Source organism: Olea europaea, unplaced genomic scaffold (genome assembly GCF_002742605.1).
Source record: "Olea europaea var. sylvestris unplaced genomic scaffold, O_europaea_v1 scaffold273, whole genome shotgun sequence".
Lineage (NCBI taxonomy): Eukaryota > Viridiplantae > Streptophyta > Magnoliopsida > Lamiales > Oleaceae > Olea > Olea europaea.
This window is the reverse complement of record NW_019245723.1, coordinates 336,478-342,477: the sequence shown is the minus strand read 5'-3', so window position 1 is coordinate 342,477 and position 6,000 is coordinate 336,478.

The window sequence follows — 6,000 nt, the reverse complement described above, 5'->3', positions numbered from 1 at the left end:
TGCGAATTGCTAGTCTAATTCAATTGGAATCGAGTCAATGAAAAATGAATTATCACTTCGGGTTTTTTCGTTTTTGGTGAAACCCTAGTCTAATTCGATTGGATCGATCCAACAAAAAGTTGTTTTTGATTTCATTATAACTTTGGGTTCGTTCATTTTTGTATAGTTGCTAGTCTAATTCGATTGGAATCGAGCTAATGAAAAGTGGATTTTGATTTCATGATAACTTCTGGTTAGTTCTTTTATGGCGAATTGCTTGTCTAATTCTATTGGAATCAAGCCAATGAAAAGTGCCTTTTGATTTCACAGCAACTTCAGGTTTTGTTCATTTTTGGCGAATTGGTAGTCTAATTCGATTTGAATTGAGCCAATGAAAGGTGGCACTTGATTTCATGATAACTTTGGATTTTTTCGTTATTGGCGAATTGCTAGTCTAATTCGATTGGAATCGAGCCAATGAACAGTGGTTTTAGATTTCATGATAACTTCAGGTTTCTTCATTTTTGGGGAATTCCTAATCGATTTCGATTGGAATTGAGCCAATGAAAAGTGGCTTTTGATTTCTTGATAACTTCGGGTTTGTTCGTTTTTTGGCAAATTGCTAGTCTAATTCGATTGGAATCAACCCAATGAAAAACGGTTTTTGATTTCATGACAACTTCCGGATTGTTCATTTTTCTCAAATTGCTAATCTAATTCGATTGGTATCGAGTCAATGAAAAGTGGCTTTTCATTTCATGAAAACTTCGATTTTGTTCGTTTTTGGCGAATTACTCGTCCAATTCAATTGGAATCGAGCCAATGAAAAGTGGTTTTTGATTTCATGATAACTTCAGGTTTGTGGTTTTTCGGTGACTTGCTAGTCTAATTCGTTTGGAATCTAGCCAATGAAAAGAGGTTTGTGATTTCATGATAACTTTGGGTTTTTCGTTTTTGGCGAATTGCGAGTCTAATTCGATTGGAATCAGGCCAAATAAAAGTTACTTTTGATTACATTATAACTTCGGTTTGTTCGTTTTTGGCGACTTGCTAGTCTAATTCGATTGGAATCGAGCAAATGAAAAGTGGTTTTTGATTTCATGATAACTTCGATTTTGTTCATTTTTGGCGAATTTCTAGTCTAAATCGATTGGAATCGAGCTAATTTTGATTTTATAAAAACTTCGGGTTTGTTCGTTTTTAGAGAATTGCTAGTCTAATTCGATGGCAATTGAGTTAATGAAAAGTGACTTTTGATTACATGATCACTTCGGGTTTGTTCGTTTTTTTAGAATTGCTAGTCTAATTCGATTAGAATCGAGTTAATGAAAAGTGACGTTTGATTACATTATCACTTTGGGTTTTTTCGTTTTTGGTGAATTCCTAGTCTAATTCGATTGGATCGATCCAACGAAAAGTTGTTTTTGATTTCAAGATAACTTCGGGTTCGTTCGTTTTTTGGCGAATTGCTAGTCTAATTCGATTGGAATCGAGTCAATGAAAAGTGGTTTTTGATTTCATGATAACTTCGGGTTAGTTCTTTTATGGCGAATTGCTTGTCTAATTCGATTGGAATCAAGGCAATGAAAAGTGGCTTTTGATTTCACGACAACTTCGGGTTTTGTTCATTTTTGGCGAATTGCTAGTCTAATTAAATTTGAATTGAGCCAATGAAAAATGGCACTTGATTTCATGATAACTTTGGGTTTTTTCGTTATTGGCAAATTGCTAGTCTAATTCAATTGGAATCGAGCCAATGAACTGGTTTTAGATTTCATGATAACTTCAGGTTTCTTCATTTTTGGCGAATTCCTAATCTATTTTGATTGGAATCGAGCCAATGAAAAGTGGTTTTTGATTTCAAGATAACTTCGAGTTTGTTCATTTTTTGGCGAATTGTTAGTCTAATTCGATTGGAATCGAGCCAATGAAAAGTGGTTTTTGATTTCATGACAACTTTGCGATTGTTCATTTTTGGCGAATTGCTTGTCTAATTCGATTGGAATCGAGCCAGTGAAAAGTAGTTTTTGATTTCGTGGTAACTTTGGGTTTGTTCATTTTCATCGACTTGCTAGTCCAATTCGTTTGGAATCTAGCCAATGAAAAGTGGCTTATCATTTCATGATAACTTCGGGTTTGTTCCTTTTTGGCGAATTGCTAGTCTAATTCAATTTTAATCGACCTAATGAAAAGTGGATTTTGATTTCATGATAACTTTGGGTTTGTTCATTTTTTGCGATTTGTAAGTCTAATTCGATTTGAATTGAGCCAATGAAAAGTGGTTTTTGATTTCATGATAACTTCTGGTTTAATCGTTTTCGGTAACTTGCTAGTCTAAATTGTTTAGAACCGAGCCAATGAAAAGTGGTTTATGATTTCATGATAACTTCGGGTTGTTCATTTTTGGCGAATTGCTGGTCTAATTTGATTGGAAACGAGCCAATGAAAAGTGGTTTTTGATTTAATGATAAATTTGGGTTTGTTCATTTTTTGTGAATTGCGAGTCTAATTCGATTGGAATCGTGCGAATGAAAAGTGGTTTTTGATTTCATGATAACTTTGGGTGTGTTTGTTTTCGATGACTTGATAGTCTAATTCGTTTGGAATCGAGCCAATGAAAAGTGGTTTATGATTTCATGATAACTTCGGGTTTGTTCATTTTTGGCGAATTGCTAGTCTAATTCGATTGGAATCGGGCCAATGAAAAGAAATTTTTGATTTCAAGAAAACTTTGGGTTTGTTCGTTTTTTACGAATTACTAGTCTAATTCGATTGGAATCGAGCCAATGAAAAGTGGTTTTTGGTTTCATGATAACTTCGATTTTGTTCGTTTTCGACTACTTGCTGGTCTAATTCATTTGGAATCTAGCTAATGAAAAGTGGCTTATGATTACATGCTAACTTCGGGTTTGTTCATTTTTGGCGGATTGCTAGTCTAAGTCGATTTGAATCGAGCCAATGAAAAGTGGTTTTTCATTTCATGATAACTTCGGGTTTGTTTGTTTCTTACGAATTGTAAGTCTAATTCGATTGGAATCAGGCCAATGAAAAGTGGTTTTTGATTTCATGACAACTTCGGGTTTTTTCATTTTTGGTTAGTGGCTAGTCTAATTCGATTGGAATCGAGCCAATAAAAAGTGAATTTTGATTACTTGATAACTTCGAGTTTGTTCATTTTCGATGACTTGCTAGTCTAATTCGCTTGGAATCGAGCCAATGAAAGGTGGATTATGATTTCATGATAACTTCAGGTTTGTTCATTTTTTTGCGAATTGCAAGTCTAAGTCGATTAGAATCGAGCCAGTGAAAAGTGGTTTTTGATTCATGATAACTTCGGGTTTGTTCGTTTTCAGCGACTTACTTGTCTAATTAGTTTGAATCGAGCCAATGATAAGTGGTTTATGATTTCATGACAACTTAGGGTTTATTGGTTTTTTTCGAATTGCCAGTCTAATTTGATTGGAATCGAGCCAATGAAAAGCAATTTTAGATTTCATGAAAACTTTGGGTTTGTTCATTTTTGGCGAATTGCTAGTCCAATTCGATTGGAATCGAGCCCGTGAAAGGTGGTTTTTGATTTTATGATCACTTTAGGTTTGATCATTTTCGGTGACTTGCTAGTCTAATTCGTTTGAATCTAGTCAATGAAAAGTGGCTTATGATATCATGATAATTTTGGGTTTGTTCATTTTTTGCGAATTGCTAGTCTAATTCGATTTGAGTCGAGCCAATGAAAAGTGGTTTTTGATTTCATGATAACTTCGAATTTGTTTGGTTTTTGCGAATTACGAGTCTAATTCGATAGGAATCGAGCCAATGAAAAGTGGTTTTTGATTTCATAATAAGTTCTGGTATGTTCATTTTTGACGACTTTCTAGTCTAATTCGTTCGGAATCGAGCCAATGAAAAGTGGTTTATGATTTCACGATAACTTCGGGTTTGTTCATTTTGGGCGAATTTCTAGTCTAATTCAATTGGAATCGAGCCAATGAAAAGTGGTTTTGATTTAACGATAACTTTGGATTTGTTCTTCTTTTGCGAATTGCTACTCTAATTCGATTGGAATCGAGCCAATGAAAAGTGGCTTTTGATTTCATGATAACTTTAGGTTTGTTCGTTTTGGCGAATTGCTAGTCTAATTCGATTGGAATCGAGTCAATGAAAAGTGGTTTTTGATTTCAAGATAACTTCGGGTAAGTTCTTTTATGGCGAATTGGTTGTCTAATTCGATTGGAATCAAGGCAATGAAAAGTGGCTTTTGATTTCACGACAACTTCGGGTTTTGTTCATTTTTGGCGAATTGCTAGTCTAATTCAATTTAAATTGAGCCAATGAAAAGTGGCGCTTTATTTCATGATAACTTTGGATTTTTTCGTTATTGGCGAATTGCTAGTCTAATTCGATTGGAATCAAGCCAATGAACAGTGGTTTTAGATTTCATGATAACTTTGGATTTCTTCATTTTTGGCGAATTTCTAATCTATTTTGATTGGAATCCAGACAATGAAAAGTGGCTTTCATTTCACGAAAACTTCGGGTTTGTTCGTTTTTTGCCGAATTGCTAGTCTAATTCTATTGGAATCGAGCCAATGAAAAGCGGTTTTTGATTTCATGACAACTTCGCGATTGTTCATTTTTGGTGAATTGCTAGTCGAATTCGATTGGAATCAAGCCAGTGAAAAGTAGTTTTTGATTTCATGATAACTTTGGGTTTGTTCATTTTCGTCGACTTGCTAGTCCAATTCCTTTGGAATCTAGCTAGTGAAAAGTGCCTTATCACTTCATGATAACTTCGGGTTTGTTCCTTTTTGGCGAATTGCTAGTCTAATTCGATTTTAATCGTTCTAGTGAAAAGTGGTTTTTGATTTCATGATAACTCCTGGTTTGTTCATTTTTTGAGAATTGCAAGTCTAATTCGATTTGAATCGAGGCAATGAAAAGTGGTTTTTGATTTCATGATAACTTCCAGTTTAATCATTTTCGGTAACTTGCTAGTCTAAATCGTTTAGAATCGAGCCAATGAAAAGTGGTTTATGATTTCATGATAACTTCGGATTTTTCATTTTTGGCGAATTGTTAGTCTAATTCGATTGGAAACGAGCCAATGAAAAGTGGTGTTTGATTTAATGATAACTTTGGGTTTGTTCATTTTTTGTGAATTGCGAGTCTAATTCGATTGGAATCGTGCCAATGAAAAGTGGTTTTTTATTTCATGATAACTTTGGATTTGTTCGTTTTCGACGACTTGCTAGTCTAATTTGTTTCGAACCGAGCCAATGAAAAGTGGTTTATGATTTCATGATAACTTCGAGTTTGTTCATTTTTGGCGAATTCCTAGTCTAATTCGATTGGAATCGAGCCAATGAAAAGAGATTTTTGATTTCATGAAAACTTTGGGTTTGTTCATTTTTTGCGAATTACTAGTCTAATTCGATTGGAATCAAGCCAATGAAAAGTGGTTTTTGGTTTCATGATAACGTAGAGTTTGTTCGTTTTCGATGACTTGCTAGTTTAATTCGTTTGGAATCTAGCCAATGAAAAGTGACTTATGATTTCATGATAACTTCGGGTTTGTTCGTTTTTGGCAAATTGCTAGTCTAATTCGATTTGAATTGAGCCAATGAAAAGTGGTTTTTCATTTTGTGATAACTTCGGGTTTGTTTGTTTCTTACGAATTGCAAGTCTAATTCAATTGGAATCAAGCCAATGAAAAGTGGTTTTTGATTTCATGACAACTTCGGGTTTTTTCATTTTTGGTTAGTGGCTAGTCTAATTCGATTGGAATCGAGCCAATAGAAAGTGAATTTTGATTACTTGATAACTTCTAGTTTGTTCATTTTCGACGACTTGCTAGCCTTATTCGCTTGGAATCGAGCCAACGAAAGGTGATTTATGATTTCATGATAACTTCGGGTTTGTTCATTTTTTGCGAATTGCAAGTCTAAGTCGATTAGAATCGAGCCAGTGAAAAGTGGTTTTTGATTTCATGATAACTTCGGCTTTGTTCGTTTTCAGCGACTT